This window comes from Phaenicophaeus curvirostris, chromosome 7, assembly GCF_032191515.1.
Source record: "Phaenicophaeus curvirostris isolate KB17595 chromosome 7, BPBGC_Pcur_1.0, whole genome shotgun sequence".
NCBI classification, from domain to species: domain Eukaryota; kingdom Metazoa; phylum Chordata; class Aves; order Cuculiformes; family Cuculidae; genus Phaenicophaeus; species Phaenicophaeus curvirostris.
Genome location: NC_091398.1, coordinates 19,568,635 through 19,590,278, shown reverse-complemented (window position 1 = coordinate 19,590,278; position 21,644 = coordinate 19,568,635). Strand labels below are relative to the sequence as shown.

General features: G+C 37.9%; 1 long non-coding RNA gene across 1 annotated transcript in view; it reads left to right on the top strand.

Moving 5' to 3' along the window:
• Positions 1-3,117, top strand: part of LOC138722958 (uncharacterized) — a 35,807-nt gene extending 32,690 nt beyond the window's left edge. The window contains exon 4 of the long non-coding RNA XR_011337779.1: positions 3,029-3,117. This is a non-coding gene — a long non-coding RNA (uncharacterized lncRNA). The remainder of the gene's footprint in view (positions 1-3,028) is intronic.
• Positions 3,118-21,644: the final 18,527 nt, after the last annotated feature.

The window sequence follows — 21,644 nt, the reverse complement described above, 5'->3', positions numbered from 1 at the left end:
GGTTGCTTGACAAAGTCCACTCCAAACAAGCCTGATAATGACAGCCTTCTCAAGAGCTGTTACAGAGTTGCATTAATAGTACATATTAGACTGAAATTTCTGGAGCTTCTTTGGAGAAACGTTTTCCGTGGCATCCATCTGGGGAATCTAGGTCTTTAACACACATCTTGGAACTTTTATTTTTCCTAAAAACATATTGACATTTAAGAAGTGTATTCCTTGGCAATGTTTAAATACATCATATTTTGCAGAAATAAGATGGCAAAGGGGCTTGCAATTAACTCGGAACATCTTTAGAATCTGACAAGCTCCTGCCATTTCTGTGATCTTTGATATTTTCTTGAAATATCACTAGAAAATCTATGCCTAGTAATAAAATCTCATTTAGTTGGACTGTTCAAATAAATCGCATTTCTTAAATGTGCTCACATTACTTTTACTATTACCTTCTCCAGGTGTATCTTTGCAGTTTTCCAGCCTCAATACTCTGTCTTTTGCCCCTGGCAACACATAGTCCCTTGGTGCTGTGTCACATTGGTTACAGCTCAGTTCAAGTTGGTTCAGGAAAGTTCTCAACTCCATCAGGTTTACCTAAAAGCCGACAAGAATACAAAGCTCCATTGTTTGAAGTATAGATCCAGAATTTACAAGCAGGGAAAAAAAATTTGAATCATTCTATCTCAGAGCAAGAAACAGAGATACGCTATTGCATTTAAAATACTTAAGGCAGCCTTTTCTGCATTAAGATCAGGGTCAGGTTTAGCAAGATCATCTTCAGACTCTTGCTGCTCTTTCATAACTTCTGCCTGACTAGCAACAACCTGGAAAATATCACACCTCCATTTTCACCCGCACTGCAGTCATGTTGCATAGCAAACAATGATTAGAAGCAAATGCATTTACAGCCCAATGAAACCAACATATTTACAACCTAGTCCAGCTCAGGAAACTCCTCAACTTCAAATTCAATTGCACAGGTGCAAATGACAGCCTATTTAACACTTGATTTAAATTTCAAGATTTTACAAATTAAACAGGCTTATTATATATGCCATACTTCTAGCTCTGAAGGATACCATTTCTACATGAAAGCTACAAGATCTGTGAGTAGCCTATGCACTTAAATAAAAAGATAATTTTGACATCTTAAAATTTAAGCATTATCATTCTAGGAAAAATTGAGGCATGTGAAGTGTCAGTCACAAATATGATGAATTTGTATATTTGCAAATGAACAGGTTATTTGTTAATACAGTAATGCAAGTATGTGAAATCTGTAACACACTGCCTTCTCTAATACTTTGCATCTTTTATTTCCATTAACACTCAATGAATACGCAATCTGAAAGCACAGAGAAGTGCTATGAGCATGGCTGTCACCAGCATCAGTAATGTTAACAGATGCCTGGCATTTCAATCAAAAGGAATGCATGCACTGGACAGAATGAACCAATGGGAACTGATTCCCAAGCAAATGCTGTGCCAAATCACTTGAAGATATGCCCAGTGGCAATTGTGCAATAGCTGGAAGTTTGGATGCACATCCCTTGTTGTGAATATGGGCATACTAAAAGAAGTGAATTAAATCAATGCAAAGCTGCTTTCAGTTGGATGTGAAGGCTAACAGAAATGTGTTCTAGTTCAAAGCAGAGGAGCAGACAGTGACACTTGTTACTAAACACTAACTGGCAAGCATGATACAAAGAAAAGACCTGAGGCAGCAGCCTCCATGTCAATGGGATGTGTAACACTGATGAAGGAAATCAAGAAACTACGCTGTTTTCTCGATTCCTCATCTTTCTCGGCAGTAAAGGTGAAATTTAGGGGAAAAGGAGAGTGTGGGGTGCAGCACAACATGTTCCCTGGGCTCTCCTTTACCTTTTAATGTAAAGAAAGAAGATATTGCTGAGATCTTTAGACAAACACATAAAAAAAAGTAATGGGTACAGAATCACCTGTATATCAGTCCAAAACACAGGCTTTGTGACAGTGCACCTTTTTTTTTTTGTAACTGCTTACCAAGTACTTTATTTGGGGTATAAAGCTGAGGACTGCACCCTGACCTCATACGTCTGAAACAGAGGCAGAGTTGCCATTACACTCATTTCTATTAACCATGGAGAAAGATCTTGTTCAGAAGTGCAGCCTTAAAAAATCATGGAACCAAAGATATTCAGACAGTCGAAATTCCCCACCAAATATGCCTACTGCACACATGGCTTAAACCTTGTAGCAATGACAGCTTTGAACTTAGAACTACTAATTTTTACAGCTGCTCTGAGTGGTCACCATCTCCCAGACAGAGAGCAGCTGCAGAGGTGCAGAGGGTGAATCATTGGTCTTGCAACTAGTCTTCTGGGGGGATACATCTTGAGCTATACTAGTATGAATGAATAGATCACCACACATACATAAGTATGCATGTGTGCTGCAAATACTATATTTAGGTTTATATACACTGGAGTATTTATACTATCATTATGTAAGACATCAGCTCAGTTCCACTTTACGTGGATGGTAACAAATGTTTGTATATTCTGTTCATCATCACCTGCAATGACTTTCCATTTACCAAGTTTTTCTGCACACTGTCCTATTTTGTCAATCTGTGCCTTGGTTTCTTTGATGAGGTTCTGATGAAGTTCCCTGTCTCAAATAGCAAGCTTAGACCTCAGCTCTTCTGCTTAAATTATTACAGAAGAGAATTGGTAATTAAGTTTTAACAAGATTTAAATGATATTAAAACCAGACAGTTAAAAGGAGACACTGCCTTGGGCTTTGTGGTAAATTTGTATAATTATTTTTAGTCCTCTGGAGGCTGCATGATTATGTTTCTGTATTTATAAAAATACTGCCCTGGAGGCACCAAAATGAATTTTATAGTCCACTGATTTGCATATTAATGTTAGTTTTGTAGTGTCAAATTTATTTTTTAGCAAGTAAATGTCCATGACAATTACCAAATTTCTGAAGATTTTTTTCTGATGAATTCTTGCTGTGGACTAATCATTATTTTTTAAAAAAAAAGGCATGCTGTAAAGACAAATTAAGATAACCAGCACAGCACAATGATAAATATAAAGGAGAGAGATGAAGCAGATGATCTAAATAAGACATGTATGGATTTTTAACAGCTTTTGATGATAACAGTTCTAGTAAGTAAGTAAGTGGTAAGTAAAGACTTATTGGTCTGATCCAAAACTCTTTGAAGATACTTGTACTGAAGATTTTTAACAATGCAGTTCTGCACATTTGCCTTCCTACAAAAAACATGCTCACTGTGAAAGACCCTTCTCTTAATCCATTGTCTTTAGATACTTTTCAGTATGAGAATAAAAATCAGGGATAAAAGATATTAATTGCTACTCCCCAAAATCATAATCAGAGGCTTGAGCTGTGATGTCCAAAGTTTGCATCACCAGTATAGCAAAGAGTCTGTCTTAATAGTAGAAGCTCATGCATGTAGAGTCATTTCTTCTACACTGCTATATACAGGAAATACTTGTTAAGACTTGTTCTCATTTATGAAACTATCCTGTAAAATCCTAATATATTCACAGTTGGTTTTATCCCTTATTTGTCTTACATATCATAATTTTTAAGATGCAGTTTCAAAGCTGGATGTCCTACTTCTGCAGTGCTAAGAACAGGCATAGGCTTTTAGGGCTTGTCTAGCAACAATGATAATATACTAATTTAGGATCTAGTCCTGTTATGAATACGTAGGGAAAACTCTTACCCGCAGTCAGTCAAAAGACAATGAACTCAATAGGAAATTTCTTTGTGAATAGATGGAAAAATTACAATCATAGTTAATAGCAATCCATTTTTTATCAAGATAAATCCATCGACCTTGCAGTTTATCTCCCTACGGGACTAATGTATTGTCAGCTGAAATAATGTGTTATTATCAGCACAATAATTATCATTGTAAAAACCTTAAACAATTATTTATATTAGAAAGTTGTCATGTTGTCCAAGTTTACAAGGAGAGTTAAATAAAAATTTTGTGGTTTTTTTCCACAGACAGAATGAAGATGAGAGCCTTGTTGTGTGCCAAAAAATCAAAGGAGAAAGTGCCACCTCAGTGTCTAGTAGCAGCAGATGAGGTGAATTTTACAAAAATATTTGAGTGTCAGTCAACTGATGGCTCAGGGGAACACTTGTTAGACCATAAATGAGCTGATTGCATGTTCAGAACTACAATTTCCATGAAGTCTCGTTCAAGGAGATATTAATGATCATTATTTAAGTGTGACAAAATGGTGTCACAGAGGTAATGTATACCTGACACTCTTCACCGCTCCCTTGCAAGCATAACTCCTGGTATGTGATCTTTTGCCCTATATACACATTAGCCAGAATATCTAAAAGAAAAGCAAAGATACTTCAAAAATATCAGTAAAATAAGAAGTAAGCAGTCAAGACTGCATAAAATGTTTCTGTGATGCTTCAAGGTTGATTGCCAATCATGTCTATAATCTTGGGGACGAAATGAGGTGGTCTGAAAAAGCAAGCACAGAAATTTCTCATGTTCTTTTTTTTAAAATCAAGAAATCTTTGTTGAGTTATTGAGATCATTTTCATTTGGAATTCTATACCCACAATCAACTACAGGAAATAAGTATAGACGTGATTCTGTGGAACTTGCCCTTGCAAAATGCTAAGCATCAGCTTTGAGGTGAGAGACAGGCAGAGGTTGAAAACACTCAGTTCCCTCATATTACCAGTGATTAAGAGAAAAAATTACAATATTGGTAATGGATCAGATATGAGCACCCAATCCCTGTTCTGCAGGGTAAGTTACAATACATGGCACAATGTTCATGCTAGCCTTGTGGTGGCTATGAAAATGCAGGCTGTGAAAATACCTGATCCAGTATGAAGTCTGCCAGGCAAAGCCTCTCTTCAAAAATCGTTGACTAAATTTGAGCCAGTAGTGCAAGTTGTAGTCATGTGGATGTTTGTATATATAAGGCTGGAATATTTTTGACTCACAATTATATGCCACAAAACTACATTTAATGTTTTGTAGTCCCATGATTTATAATATCTGATAACAGACAGAAAAGTATACTTGCTTTTAATAAAATACACTTAGCTTTTGTTTGCAGTGTAAATCTTCCATAAATAAAGAGTAAATTTTAAGGGGAGGATCTATTTATCTTCAGGGTTTTGCCCAATATATAATGAGGTTTATACATACAAAGTTATAAACAGTACTGTATTTAAAAAAAAAAAAAAAGGAAGAATTTTGAAGATCTACCAGTAGAGATGTATCTCATGATTTTAAAAAACGGTGTTCCAGTTTTTCTGTTTTCTCATGCTTGTCACGGGGCTAGAAAGTAAATTCTGAGAAAATACTTTTACACAAACACAAACCTGCTTTATCAAGGAGAGGAGTTTTGCAGGCAAATGTTCAGAATTGTTACCTGTTCCAATAATTTTCTTCTAAATTGATGTTAATAATTGGGAATCGAGTACTGCTTGGCTTGACTCTGTGTGTGTGTGGCAGGACAAAGATGAGCAGAGAGGGGATGAAGAGATGGCCAAAGGAGCCTTTGTTGTCTTCAGTCAGCCAGCAGGAAAAGTCAGTCACAAGCGCAGTGCTCTGGGTCAGCCCATTCTGCCCCTCAGGGATGCAGTACTCACATCAAGGGCAAAGGGGAAGAGTACTGCCACTGCCCCAGATGGGCTCAGTTCACCAAAAGTGGCATCTGAGTGTCCCTAGCAGTACTCGAAACTGAGGAGGAATCCCAGCTCTTTGAATTTGTTGAGACAATGTTAACTCTGCCCTGTCCCTTGTTCTGGGTTGCCTGCATTGTGAACTGTCTAGTTGTAAGAGAAGTGAAGGCAAAACTGCTGCTAGGGTTACCTTTGATCTGCACAAAAGTAGCACCACAAAGAGGCACTGGGAATCAGATTATACACAACAATGTCTGTGTATCTGTGCAGCCACATTGCTGATGTGATATTATAGAAAGCTGATTTATTACCGATATCTTGTTCCAGGAGTTTGCAGACCTGTTTCATACTTTGAATGCCTTATTATATAGAATCTGCATCTTTGGACTCTTCCTTTTCTGGGTGGTGTCATTCTGAAGTAATACATTATCAGTTTCCATCATCTGGTGATGCATTATCAGAATAGATCAGAAAAACAGCTGGCTCAGTCTCTCAGTCCTTGGCGTCCAGCAACTGCTGACTGTGATGATATATTACATGAACTCTTCAGTCTATCATTGTAATGCATCAAAACAAGGCACTGGTCTGAAGGTGTATTACTCAAAGGAAGGCAGAGCTGAGTGAACCTGTCCAGGAGAGGGTTCTGGTTTAATTATGGAACAGAAGTTACAGTACACTGATCAGAGAATGTTTGTTAACTTCAAAATTTTGGTGCACTGTTAAAATATAGTTTGCATTCATACAGATGACAGTACAGGAGAAGGTCATATTGTTACTCTGTTTGGAGGCAAACACCTCAACAACCAAAGTTCTATAAAAATGTTGCAGTGCACGAGGAATCAGAGAGGCTGCACATTTTATAACTGAGCCGGGTGGGATTTGAGTTCAGCTGATAAACATAAGCACCAATTCCAGCTCTGTTCATTTCTTTATGAAAAATGAAAACAAGAAGCTGATACCTGAGTGTAGTAATTGAAAAAGCAACTCACAACTGGATTCTCACTGCTGCCTCTTTCAGCGGCGCTCTCGGCAGGTTCCAGGTGATACAGTGAGTCTGAGGAAAAGTAGCAGTAGAGGAGACAACCTGAGGCACTGACAGGGAAAGAGCTGGAGTTGAAAAAAATATAAAAAATGGGAATTGAGACAATCATGAGCAAATAAACATAAAAGATTGCCTAATTAAAGACTTTTCATAAGAGCTTAATTTACTGTAGCTATTTATGCCAGACTTCACATTGCTTGATGATAAAGAAACTCCCATTGATCAGAACTGCAGACTTGCCATAAGCTGTTAAACTTATGGCAAATCCGTTTTGTCTTCTCAGGTCACAAGGGCCGCAGTAGAATGAGTGTCTACATTTCTCTGTCCATTTAACCAGGGCTTCCATTCTGCTCAAAAGACAGGAACCGTTCCCAAAATGTTCCCTCTGGACTGGATTCACATTGAGAGATAAGAGTGTGAGCTGTATTTTCCGTCTGCAAACCGAAGGATGACACACAGGGCACAAACAATTAGAACTAAGGCAGGAAAAAGTTCACTTGCCCCTAATATCAAAAGAGTTATTTCTCAATATTGTTTCAAAGACTCGGCTTCCTCACCATTTTTCTGCCTAGTTCAAGTTCCAGCTTCACTTTAATGGGCATCAGGACAGCTCTTCCAGTTTATGAAACTAACTTCACATCCCACTATTTTCTCTGTGTCCCTGCAATATTAGCTTCCATGGTCCCTTCCTTCTCTTCTGTCACACTGCTATGCACTCAGCTTTATGTTCTTCCAGCAATGCTCTTAGAATTAAATACTTTCCTGACGAAGATTTCTGTAACCTTACTGCAGCCCCTTTCCATCCTGTTGCTCCATTTTTGCAAAGTAAACTTTTGTTGGTTTGATGCAGATAAATATACGCTAAAACTAGGGCATACAGATTAAAGTATTATTATCATGCTAATTTTTTCCTTTCTCTGCTATTCTTCATTCAGAAATATAGAAAAAATTTTGAGTGCGAGTTGCAGCACCTTGATTTACATTACTAGTAGAAAAAAACCCAGAGAATAACTTGGTGGTGAACTGTGAAACTGAGGGACAAACATTTTTCTGCTCCATGTTTTTGTTCAGTAGAACCAGCCAATATCTAATCATCTTAGCAGGTATTTGAGAGAACAGGTTGATCTGAGATGGGGAAAATGGGCAGCAGTTGGTTTAGATATCACAGTATGTTAGAAGAATTGGGAATCAAAGACATACCTGAGAATGGATATTTCACCAATGTGTTATATTCATCAGGACAATTTTAGCCCTATGTTATTATTCACAAGGAGATCTAAACAGTCCTTTATTTATGAAAGATATGGCTCACATGGATATGCACAAGAGCCCCTGAATAAAACATCCAGCAAGAAGAGATTATAAATGTGATCAGTAGCTAACGAGTATGTACTAACATAGGTCTGTTACACTCACTTTTGTAAGCATTGAAAACGGTTCAGTGTGTTATAGATTTAGTTCTGAAAGTGGGTGATGTTCTTTGCTGCAATATCTCTCTGTGTTGGTGTTGTGGGAGGGTGCAAGTGAGGATTAAGGACAATAGAGACATGGGATGACACATGTAAACAGTGGTTAGAAAATAGTGGGAAGAAACGAATTGATTAATGGAAGATATCCCACAAGGGTGTCTCAGTGAGGGGACAGGTGAGACAGCTGCTGAGACAGAGTGCCTCAGTAAAAGGATCTTCTTTCACTAGCTGTTGCTTTTTAAAATATTCAAGTCCTACATAATTCACCTTTTCAGTACAATGTAAAAGGGCAGCTCCATAGAGACACAGCCACCCAATGTGTGTCCTCTTTGTCACATGATGCAGGGACTACTATGACCTCCCCAGTTTTCCTTACTGACCCTGTGACTCCATCTGTCCCAGTAGATAAGAACTTGTACACTATCAGCACTATAAGTACACAGGAATGCTGTTTCCCAGTGTCACTTTCCTGGTACTGAATGCAGCATAAAGAGAAAATAAGAATAGGGTACTGTTTTAACACATCGTTCAAGGAAAATCAGCAGATTAAGAATTTGTATTCTGGTTGCGCTCAGAGTGTGTATCTTTTTTTCTGTAGGAATAGAGCTGAGCCATATCACTACTTGTGATTTATTGACTGAAAGTGATGGATTTATCTGTGGTGGTTTGATCTAGTTTAAGATGTCCCTGTTCATTAAACGGTGTTTGGACTAGATGACCTTTAGAGGTCCCTTCCAACCCAAACCATGGAGTCACCTGTCTATGATTCTATGACTCAGGCTCACAAACATCAAGCCATGCAGAACCCAGTGGAAACCTTACACAAAGCTACAGAGTAAAGCTGGATGTAACCAGTCTTTGACCATTACCCCTCATCCTGTCCCTGTGCTTCATCCTACGAATTCTGTAGGGAATAATCTATAATATGGAATAAACAACAGCTTCTAAATAGTGTATCACACTTCACAAACAAAAAAGACAAAGTATCTGTGTTGAGGCTCTTCAGCTTTCCTTAAACAAGACAGAAAGAGAGCTTTTGGAATAAGAAATTAATTGCTCTACTTCTCTCTGGCAGACGCTACCAAATTTTTGTTACAATCTTTGCCCATTTTTCTCTAACTGTTTTATGTAACTGCAGAGTACATGTGGTTAGTTGCCTAAAGTGGTACCTGATACTGCAAGATTTCCGGAACATAACTTTTTAGCTTCTGACCATCATGCCCCCACCAACTCAGTGATTAAAACAGTGCTTATAGCATGCACCTGCTCACACGTATGTATAAATAAATCCATTTTCATGAGCTGAATAAACCCTTTCACTGGTCCAAGGCATGTTCACACAGTGAAGAGGCAGGCAGAAGTGATAGACTCAAACCCCCAAAATGCCCACACAGCTGAATTTTGTCCTGACTTTTACCAGCCAGCATATTCAAACAAAATTCAACAAATCAAGGTAAAAATGAAGAAATCAAGGTCAACTACCTTGTATACCTTCTTTCTTTCTGGAATGCAGCACAACAAACCCACCAGAGAAGTCCATTATTTTTTTAACTTCATCTAGGAATCTGCGTGACGGCAGTGTGGCACTTGATTCTGGCACGCTCTGCAATATCAGTGCTCCATTGTCATTTAGCATTTGGACAGCTGAGTTGCTATATTGTTCTATTTCCATGAAAATAATTTTTCATGTTGACTACACTTATTCTTTTCCTCTCAATTTCTATATTATAAATCATCTTAAACTCATCAGGGATATTATTAGTAACTTATTGTTACCTTTTTTGATGTACTTTGAATACTAACACTCCCCAGCCACAAATGTCAGCATATTAAGTGCTGTTCAGACATCCAAACATAATATACTGTTTCTAAGGCTTCCGTTGTATTACTAGTATGATAATTATTACAGCAAATGATAAAATACTGCAAAATTGTTTCCCCCCCCCTTAATAACATAAATAAAAGGAGCAATTAATTTCCTACAATAAAAACAGGCAATACAATAACGTACAAATGTGGAGTTTCTTCATTATTGCATCAAATTGCAAAATGGAAACATATAATTTCAAAAGGCTCATAAGCAAAAATGGAAACACAGCTGATGTTGCGTCAGCATGTAGTACAAAACTGTGAAGCTTGCACAGCTCACAGCTAGTCTCCTCAAATGAACCAGTTAACATTTCCAAATGAATATACATTACACAAAGACACTTCTCCTTTTTTTAAGGCCTTGTTTGTAGAATGTAAGGCAATTTTCCAGGATGTTACTTCGATCTACCCATCCAGTACTATAAGCATGTAGCATCACCAGTTATTTTAGAACCTTTCTATCATGCATAGCTATGTCTATGGCTTTATCATTGCACCTTGTGACAGAAAGCAATAGTGTTTTCAAATGGAATCAACGTACTTCGAAAGCAATATACGTCACTCTGCACCCCATATATTTACCAGATATGCTTTTAAACCTGCTTTCCACGCTGGCATTTTGGTTTGTTTGGTTTTAGGTTGCAGAGAAAAGGTAACACATTTTCTTTGACACCTCGTGTAATTTTACAAGTATTCAGGGCACATTCCCTGCTTTGCATGGAAAATGTATTTGCACAGTTGTCAGAATGATGGACAGGAGAAGAATGATAGGAAAGAGCACTGATCTTTCCTTGTTATTACATACAATAGCCCAGTAGGAATCATGATGTGTTGGTGAGACAAACTGTGTCCCATTCTGGAACATATTAAGTTTGTCTCCAGGACACACATGACTTCACTAGGGTGTCTAACCTCATTCATAATAGATGCTAATCTTTTCAGGGCTGACTGATGACAGCACTTCCTGCCCTTCACGGAATTAGAGCTGGGTTTTATCAAAGGACTCAAACTGCCTGCTAATTAGACTAATTCCCTTCATCATGAATTATTTATTTCCATTGGTAACCGATCACTGTGACATTAATGGGTTCTGCTCAACTTAGTTTCATACTAATATACACTATAAGTTAAATGTTTAAAAACTCCTGATACTTCACTCCAGGTCAAGTGTATCTAACAGAAAACTCTTGATGTTTTCAATAAAGTTCTGATAAGTAAAGACTTATATAATAAAGTGCTCATTACTAAGAAAAAAAGAAAAAGAAAATGAAGAACAATTTTAAAATTCCAAAATCAAGTTGGTGAGGTTTTTCCCCCCAAAAATTTAAGGTAACACATACAAATTTAGTTAAGATTAATAATAAGAACCCTCTACCCCACTAACAAGGTCTTAAGGCAATTCACAGAACCAAATGTAAACCCTCAGCCAGAACACATAGTGCTTGTGTATTCAAAGTTCTCACAAGAAGTTTGTGGTTGTAGTATAAAAAAAAAAAAAAGAAAAAGTTCTGCACTTAGATAGCAAGTATCACATATACAAACACAAAATAAACAATTTCTAGACAATTATCAGCACTGCAGGCCAGTAACACAGGGTGGAGAAGGCCAAAGACAGGGTGTGGATCATCAGTGACATGGAACTGGGAAAAACACAAAGCATCAGTCTAGAATGTCTTAGCAGCAGGATCTGAGCAGGACACCAGAGGTCATCTATGCAGTACATACAAGGTTTCAAGCAAGAGAATTGATGTCTGGTTTTTGGAATCACTGATTAAAAGTTACATAGATAACTGAGAGAATATCCATGGAAGAGCAACAAAAAAATAGAGCAATTTAGAAAACGTGACCAATGGGGAAAGATTGAGAATAATGTTTAGAAAAGAGAAGAGAGCATGATGACATCTTTGTTTATGCAGAAAGATATTACAAATAGGCTGGTGATCAGTTTTCTCCATGCCCATCACAGACAGGACAAGAAACAAGCATCTCAGTCTGAAAATTTAGCTGAGAAATTGGGAAAAGGTTTCCTAGCTGTAAGGACAGAGAAGCACATGTCCAGCCCAGATAAGAGGGTGGTGGAACTCTTACCACTAAAGAGATTTTGGCAGAGATTAGATAGGCAGATAATTGTTAGGGAAGGTTTAGGAGTATATGAACTCATCTTGGTCACAAAATTGTTTTCTAAAGCACAAAGAAATGTCAGCTTGGTTACCACAACTTAAATTTATCTTCTAAAATTCTTCTTCAGAATTTTGCTGTTTCTAATTAAAAAAAAAAACTCCTACTGAAAAGCTGTGCCTATCTGAATATTTCTCAATTATAAGAATGTCTGTTTTAGAAGTATTCTATACAGAGTAATGTTACCATTTCTCAGAATTTAACTGTTGGTCTTTTCCACTGTCATCACAGACAGTAAAATGGACTTTTCTGTAATTAAATACTGGATTTTTTGTGACATTTTATACACACTCTTGACCAAATGGTGCATATCCTCACTCATTTCACAAAAATAGATTTTATTCAGGTTTCATTATCCTGTCTATGAAATATGAGAAAAATGTATACAACACATCAGAAGGATCAATGGGATAATATTTGTAATCATAAGGTGAGTATGAAACAATAAACAGCAGACGACAGTCGGACAGAACAGTTTATATCTCTTAGTCTAATGAAGACTTGGACTGTGGTGTATTTGATAAACAGTCTTTCATGTGATAGCCTCGACAAGCCCAAGTACATTTCTAACACAGTGTTAAAATAAAGGTGTTATTTTTCCGCTGTTGAAATAATACAGAATCAATGAGAGGCAACTATAAGCCTCAATGGCATCAAGGAGTTTCTGTTGACATTCAGAAACCAAATGAGCAGAGCTCTGCTGGAATGAGATGTCACCAGAAACCCCAAGATGGCATTACAGCCTTGTTTTTCTAAGTTGTGGGGGTTTTTGCAATAAACACAGCCAACTGTCTTTTAATTTCAGTGAAAAAGTCACTTTTAGAATTTCTTTTGCCTTTTCCTCCTCAATCTTTTTTTCCAGCTATCTGCTCTGCTCTGCCTGCCTTCCTCCTTTCCCCTGTCCTATCTATCCTCCCTCCTGCCCAAGCCATCCTCTTCTTTCCTTTCTCTCTTTGCTCTTTTACCTTCTTTCTTTCCTGGATCTCTGCTCCCCAAATCAAAACATTTCTGGAACGGGTGACTTTGCTCGATGTGTTAGCAGCACTCTCTAATATCATTTCACCAGCACAAACTATTCCTTCAGCACTGTGTAGAGACTACCCTATTAAGCCAAAAGAAATGTCACTCATGTACCACTCGTTATTTGTAGAGAATAAGAGACCTCAAGTAGCTCCTGATGCAGCAATATAAAATAGCTTTCATTTCAGAGCTAATAATACCTGACACTTGAACAGAGATGTTCTCAAACCATTTCACGGGCATTAATGAATTATGCTTCCTAAGTGTGTTCTGACAAACAGGCTATTCCCATTTCACATATGGAGATAACTGAGGAAGAGAAAGAGAGTTAATTTGTTATTACAATGTCTCTCAGGGCCAAATTCTTCACTATTTTATTTAAAGAGTTTCTATCACTGGCTTTAAGCCAACAGTGAGTAAATAACATTAAAGAGCACTCAGATATTCCAAGTCTCAGTCCTTCAATAAAAGATACTTTCTCTTTATATAGCAGAGTATGTTCTCCTTGCATACACTGTATAGACACCCTTGGGGACATTTTATTTCATAATTCCGATTCATAACTTATAAAGGAAAAGGAGATTTTGTGCTAAGTTGTTCTACCCTCATAAATTAAACCCAGCTAATCCACCTTCTAATTCTTTATAAGCCTTTGACAGTGGGGGATACCTGAGGAGGAGCATTTTTTAAAATGATACATGAAAAGTGTATTCTTTGGTAAAAAAATAAAGTATGACCAGGAATTTATCTTTCAGCATCATGAAAAACAGCTAAGATCACAAAATAAAAGGACAGTGGGCAGACAGACCTTACAAAATATGTGTCAAAGAATTTGGATAGATTGGTAACTAAAATTTGCATGAATTAACAATTAAAATTATGAGTGTATCCAGTTACTCAAACTGTTCTTAAGCTGTATTTATCAGAAATGACTGATATAATGAGATGTGACAAAAAGATGTCACTGACATCCTCTATGAAGGTCAGTTCTTTGTAGTTATTTTCATAAGTTTCTGCTTGTTTGACAAATTGATAAAAGAAAAATGACATGAAAATATATACATAGATATATTTTTATATGGAGTATATAGATACAAAAGGGGCACAAAGACTTCATGTGAAGTTCCAAGGAAAATAAGAGTAATCGAGGACAATGCTGTCAAAACAGGAAAGTATTCGCTGTGTCCATGTGTATACTTCAAGGCAGGACAAACTTGCAGGATTCCTTACAGAAAGGGACAAGATAGTTGGTCAGAGAAAAATTGTTTGTTTGCTCCTACAGAAAACCTGTTTAATTAAAATTGGTCTTGAGCGAAGATGAAAGAGCAAATGGCCGCTCCAGTTTCTGAAACTGAGCAGAGCATGAAAAAAATGAAGAATCTTGCACAGATTTTTTTTGTGTTGTTTTGTATTTTTAAAATCCTGGTCACTGAAGTGTCAAGGAAGCATAAGAAGATAAGTTTGTGTAGAAGGCTGAGGTAGTCACGGGATATTGCACAGGGCTGAGCGAATAACTGTGTGGGATGCTAGAGCAGTGGAGCAGAACCAGACAGACAGGTTATTCAGAGAGGCAAAGAGAGCAGGAGGAAGTTAGTACTGTGGGTATAGGAAATCAGATGTGAGGGACAGAGAGGAACAAGAAAGGAAAAAAAAATCATCTATGTTGAGCAGCCACTCATCCTGAATTGCTACAGGGGAGTGAAGGAGAATCACTGGAGTGAGAACAAGGGGAGTGCTCTGGACTGGACACTTCTGGCAATTGAAGAATGTAATTTGTTCCTTGATTTTTAACAGTGTCATTATGACTGCGGCACGTAAGTGCCCCCTTCCTTAGGAAGGGAATTTTTCTCCCCTTTTTCATGGGCAACATCTTGAAGGCAAAGCTGGCCAAATCACTCCTGTATTATGACAGTCTGCAGCTTGTCTTAAACTTAGATAGAAGAGCAACAAAGCTGGTGAAGGGGCTGGAGAGCAGGTCTTACGAGGAGCGGCTGAGAGAGCTGGGGTTGTTTAGCCTGGAGAAGAGGAGGCTGAGGGGAGACCTCATTGCTCTCTACAACTACCTGAAAGAAGGTTGTAGAGAGGAGGGTGCTGGCCTCTTCTCCCAAGTGACAGGGGACAGGACAAGAGGGAATGGCCTCAAGCTCCGCCAGGGGAGGTTTAGGCTGGACATTAGGAAAAAATTTTTCACAGAAAGGGTCATTGGGCACTGGCAGAGGCTGCCCAGGGAGGTGGTTGATTCACCTTCCCTGGAGGTGTTTAAGGCACGGGTGGACGAGGTGCTAAGGGGCATGGTTTAGTGTTTGATAGGAATGGTTGGACTCGATGATCCAGTGGGTCTCTTCCAACCTGGTTATTCTATGATTCTATGAGGTGCTATGTCACAATACATATAAATCATCCATCAAAACCGAACCATTGGCTCTAGTACCAGCCCACAAGCAAACCTCTATATGAAGCACATCCAACCCAAACACACACAGCCATAAACAATATAAATATAAATATACCTCATGCTATTTACAATACTTTCATGTTTCTCATGTATTTAGTAGAACACACCCTAGATAGATGTTCCAAGATAGAAGTTAGAAAGCAAAAATGCTTGCATGTGAAAGTCTAAGAGTACCTAAGTCCCTGCTCCTGGTTTCTTCTAAGCCTGGCAGCTAGCTCATCCATCCCCTCAGGAAAACTGTTCTCCTTGGAGCTGATGAGCCGGGTTTTATAGACACCTGCCTAACTACAACATCCAGCTGCTGCTTTTGAAATAAAAGAACAGGTCTGTGATTTGTTACAAGCCACTTGCATGCATAAAAGGCACCCCCGCAAATTCTGTTGGCGATGGATTCTTTGCAGAACATTGCTTTGAAAACAGCCTTCAGGCTAAAGTGAAAAATTTGACAGTTGACACAAAATCACAATTTTGGTTCCACATCTGCACAACCCCCATCAGAACGGGGTCCATGTTTCACTGGACATCATCCAAGCAAGCACACTGTGCAACAGCAACAGTGAGAGAGAGATGGGATTATAAAGTACATAGTCTACTGTACAGAATGCTGTCAGCCACAGTCATGGTTTGGAGGTGGCAGCATGCATTTTCAGAATTGTGTCATACATGGTCAAATGAAAAATAGAATCAGCTTACAGAAAACTTCACAGGGAAGTGGTGGATGATTATAGCGGCTACTTATTAGCATAGCATTTAAGCTCACCAGAAACCCAGTGCCCATAACAGTTATTACTTCAGCCTTGTAATTTACAAGGGCAATAACTTTGAAATTTTTTTTATTTTTTTTGTGACAAGAGGTCCATGCTCAGCTAAAGGGATGCCTCTGATAGCCCCAAAGGTAACGTGAAGGTTAGGCACATAATGAATACTTTGTTCAAATGTCCATGGGTAAATCCAGCAGATGGAAATGGAAATTCTGTTTACAGTTCCTATAGCTTCCTTCCAGGAAGCTAAAACCAAAAGATATGTGCTTTGTTTCATAACATCCAATTATACAGCTGCTATTATTCCTAGAGATACTGGCCTGTGAGAATTACTCTTTCAGTAAAAAGTAACCAAACAAAAAAAACACTCAAACAGTAAAACTTCAGTATTTATGCATGAGAAGATTTTTTAACCACTCAGTGAGTCATTTTCTGGAGCAATTGCCTTTCCTTTTTATGTAGATATTTTTTCCTCATCTACCACCTTTATAACAGTCCTTAGCATAAATTGGTAAAATAATTTCTCATTCCCTCAGAAACAACAGCTGCATTGTGAACTCCTGAATCGGCATATCTTCAGAATATATTATAATAATTCAGAAACTGCTACCACTTCTGTCAAGCTTTCATTCATACCAAGGTTGCTTCAAACATCTCATCCTCCCTCACCTTTTCATTGCTGTTGCTGATCTATTAGACTGTCCAGCCACTTCCCCTGCTCTCCCAGCTCCCTCTCCCGCCTCTAGTCTCAGCCCTCTCTCTCTCAAGCTCTTGACACAAATCTCCCTCCCTTGCCCCTCCCTAGGTCTGGCTCTCTGTAGTCTTCTCAGTTGAATTAGACACAAACGACTTGCCTTGACTTTCAAAGCCCTTTGTGGCCTATCTGCTCACCACTGACCCTCTCATGTTCAATATCAAAAGGTCAGCTCTTGCTTCCAATTAGTCTATGAGCCAAGGTACCTTCCTCTGACTGCAATGCTTTCAAACAAGTCCAGCCATGCTCTTTCCTCTCTTGCTCCTCACTCTTGGGGAAGGAATTGCCTATCAGTATCTGCAAAGCCTTCACATTCTGCCTTTTTAAATCCCCACTTAGATCTTCACTTTGCCTTCAGAAACCGCAGCAAGAACCAGGCTGTTCACGTGCCAGGGCAATGCTAACCAACACAACAGGAGGGCATCCTAGGGGTCCTCCCTTGTTAGTACCTCACTGATGTTGTTATTCTACAGGAAAATGCTATTTTTGTTTGCCTCGTTTTGCAGCTCCTTGCGGGGGGAATTGTGGCTGGTAGTTTGAACTTGTGTGCCCTGCAAAGATGCAAAAAAATTATTAACAAAAGAAACAATAATAATGAAAGCAGGGATCCTTGGTTTCTAGGGCCTGGATTCAGCCTCTGCAAAGCTCAAATCACCTGAAAATTGTTACTGAATGAGATTTTCTGCTCTGTCACCTGTAATGTCAGGGTGGACCTTCCTCATTTCAGACACAGCTGTGAAGTCTGGCAAAGTCACACACAGCTCATGTGGTTCTAACTTAGCTATGATTGGGTGGAATTCCAAAAATTCAGCAAAAATATTTGGTTTTTGATCAATTTCAGAGCCCTGTCCCAGCTACTAAAAATTCTTATATTCTCAAAGAAACAGTCACCCACGCACTTTAACTTGGGCAAATTCATCCACCTTGCCTCAGTGTTTCTATTGAAAACCACTGCACGGCTTTGGTTGCAGTTTTCCCAGAATTTCAGATTGAGATATACACACAAGAAAAATTCATTCTACCAAAGGTTGTAAGTAATTGAAATTCTATTAAGTATCTGAAATTCATTAATTTGAATAACTGAAAACTTGGCCATTTAATGGGAAGTTTATAGCAAACTGATAGATGATGCTCCCAGCTCCATTATTATAAACATAGTGGTTTATTATGAAGGTAATTGTGGGTTGTTCAAGTGGAGGATGGAGATGTGTGTGGGAAGCAGCAGAATAGAGGTAGCCAAGTAGGTGAATAGATGAATGGCTTAACTGTTAATTTCCTTGGTTTTTTATGATTTATATTAGCATGCAGAGGAGTGGTATCTAACTCCAAGAACTTTTCTGAGCAGGGAAAAATCACATCTAATGTGTACAAAATCATGTGAAATACAGAACCTCTACATACTGCATTATGTAATTTACTTGAAAGTTGTAGCTTGTTGACAGAAAGGCCCTGCTGGGTTTCACAACCTGGGAATGTGGCTTTCATGAAGGAAATTATTCTTCGAGAAATGGGTAGCAGTGCCATTTGCTTCACACCTCTGACACAATATTTAACTTTGTCATTTAACTATAATTGCTCTATTTTTACAATGTTAGAGGTATTGATGAATGCAGGTTGCAAGGAATAAGTAAATTCTCATGATACAGTGATTGTTTATTACAAAAAAAATAGGAAAGCTAACACTTATTCCACATTCTAGATTTTAAAAGAAGTGTTACCATTATTATGGTAGCTTAGTTACGGTAATGGTCCAAGGTTTTTGTAGTCTAGTATTTTTAATACTCCAGTGTAATCTACTCCAGTCATCCTTGACAGAGGATAAAGATGGGTTTTGAAGGGTCACAGATTTCAAGCTGTGTGGAAAAGCCTATTTCCCATCTTGAGAGTAATCATATACATGCACAGAAAAAGACAATGAAATTTTGAGTGGTATTTATAAACTGAATATAGGACAAAGTACATGTTTTGGCCAAAACCCATTTTTTTTCATGCTAAATTCGCTGTGTACCCAGAAATCCCATAGTGCTAGTAAAATTGCCATCTTTAACGGGCATTTCATCCCTCTGGCAAACACAACTGCAGCCTTCAGCACTGACATGAAGCCATCACTTAAAAACAGCTTGTCATTTTCCAGTGAATATAAAATTTATACTGCTCTACAAAGTTGGAAGAAAAGAAAAAATCCCAAACCTTCTTGCACCTGTTTCATGAGTAATATGTCAATACATGCCTGTAGAATTTTAAACAGACAGAAAATGTGAAGAATTTTGGCTTGATCATTTACATCCTCTCCCCATAGTGAAATTCTTTCCATGCCTGCCTGTAACATTGAACTTCAAATCTAGTCAGCCTTCAAACTGGCAATATAACTTTGGCCTCTGAGTTCAAACAACTATTCCTGAAGCGAGAATCTGCATTTATGACATCTCAGCCAACTTTCCAGGTCAGGTAAATACAGTGTTCATACACAGAGGGCAAAGATCTAATGAGATCAGGCTGCAGAAGATTCTTGCAGCAGCAGTCAGAGCCCCAAGATCTCTTTTGCCCCAGCTCTGTGATGCTCACCAGAATACTCCTTCCTCTTCTTCTCCCTGAGCTCATGAGGACTCAGTGCCATCTGAGGAGGACAGTTCATCCTGGCATTACAACTCGGGTCTTACAGACTAGGAAACAGAAAATTCTGCTAATAACTATGCCTGCTCTATTTTCTGCTCAAAAATTGAATTGGCTTTAAAGTAAGAAGACAGACATGCAATATATATACAAACACTCATTTGGAACATGTTCTCAAGGTTTTCTCTGTAGCCATGGAAGCAATCAAATTATTAGAAAGATAGAAAATGAGAGAGAGATAAAAAGAAAGGAAGGAGGAATGGAGGAGGGGGGGAGAGAACAAAGGAAGGAAAAGCAAGAGAAGAGAATAAGAGAAAGCTAAAATTTCCAAGTAATGCTTTGATTCTTGGAGTTAAGGCTTTAAAGAAGAAGCTAGATAACAAATGTCACAAATCTCAGTATCACAAAAATCCAACAAAGTCATTAGAATTTAAAATCTTGATTTATCTGGATGCGTTTGAAGGACAGCATGTGGATCATTTTGTTCCTACACCGTGCATAATGTGTAAATTTTGCCTTATCCTCTATTCTTAGGTTGGTATCTTTCAGAAAGACTAGGCAGAAATAAAATTGGATGTAGCTAAGAAAGATCCTCCTCACCAAGAAATAATTTTGCATTGCTAACCTGCACTGTGTTTAGCAACATTCAAACTATTCAGCAACATTCAAACTATTGAGCTTTTGGTTGAATGTCTTACTAGCAGACAGTCTGAAATAATACAATATTTTTTGTTATCTCAGAATAGATTGTTCCAAATAACATGATATTGGAGGAGGAAAAATCATACTTACACATAAAAGAAGTAACATAAGCTTAACCAAATAACTCTACCTCCTCAGTGACATTGCTGCTGACAGCATCCAAGGTTCTCAGGTACCACACGAGTGAGTCAATGGCTGTGTAGTTCACCAGGACTGGGAACGTATTTTTATTCCAAAACGCATGCAATCAGGAAAGACTTTTGGCTGTGTTGTGGGTTCCACTTCCCCCTCCCCTAGTATAAGCATTTCATTAATTTATCTTGATTTCAAAGAATTTTATCTGACACAAACCCACACTTTCTTAATAAAAACAATTTAGAAATTAAATTGTTTGGGTTTCTATTTTTTAAAAAATTGAAATTAAGTTTAATTGTATCTAACGTTTTAAAAAGCTGAAGCAACGTATTTCATTTCACTCAACAAAACATTTCCTTCAGCCTGAAAATTTACTAAAATATACGGGAATATGTATATGTAAAACTATGTATGCATCTCTCTAAAACCAGTTAACTGCTTTGTCAAAAAGTCTTTAAAAATAAGTCCTTTCTAAATGCTACCAGAGAAAAGTGTCAGGAGACAATATGCTAAAAATCAACACACATGCTCCACTAGAAGCTTGGGTTTTGCTGCTTTCTAATATGAATATGAAGAAGTTACACTTACAAAGTCCTTTTCAAATTGAGATCTTCAGATCTTACAGCCTCTAGTACTATTGTGTATTGTCAGCTCAGTTATTTTAAGTCAAAATTCAGTCATATTTATGGCATGCTGTTGGTCTATTTTGTGTTCATCATAAGACATTGGTGCAATTTTATCCGAGACTAAGATATGGTCATAAATACTTCATGACTCTACTATACAGACCAATCCATGATGCACCCAAGCATGTGCACAGCTGGATACAAAAGTACACAATGCACAGCATAAGGAGAACAATAGAAAGAGACAGCTCTAAAAATTAATTCAAGTTATATAGATATGCAATAAAAGAGAGCACATTTTAAAAGGTAATTAAAAATTATATTTTAGAGGATAA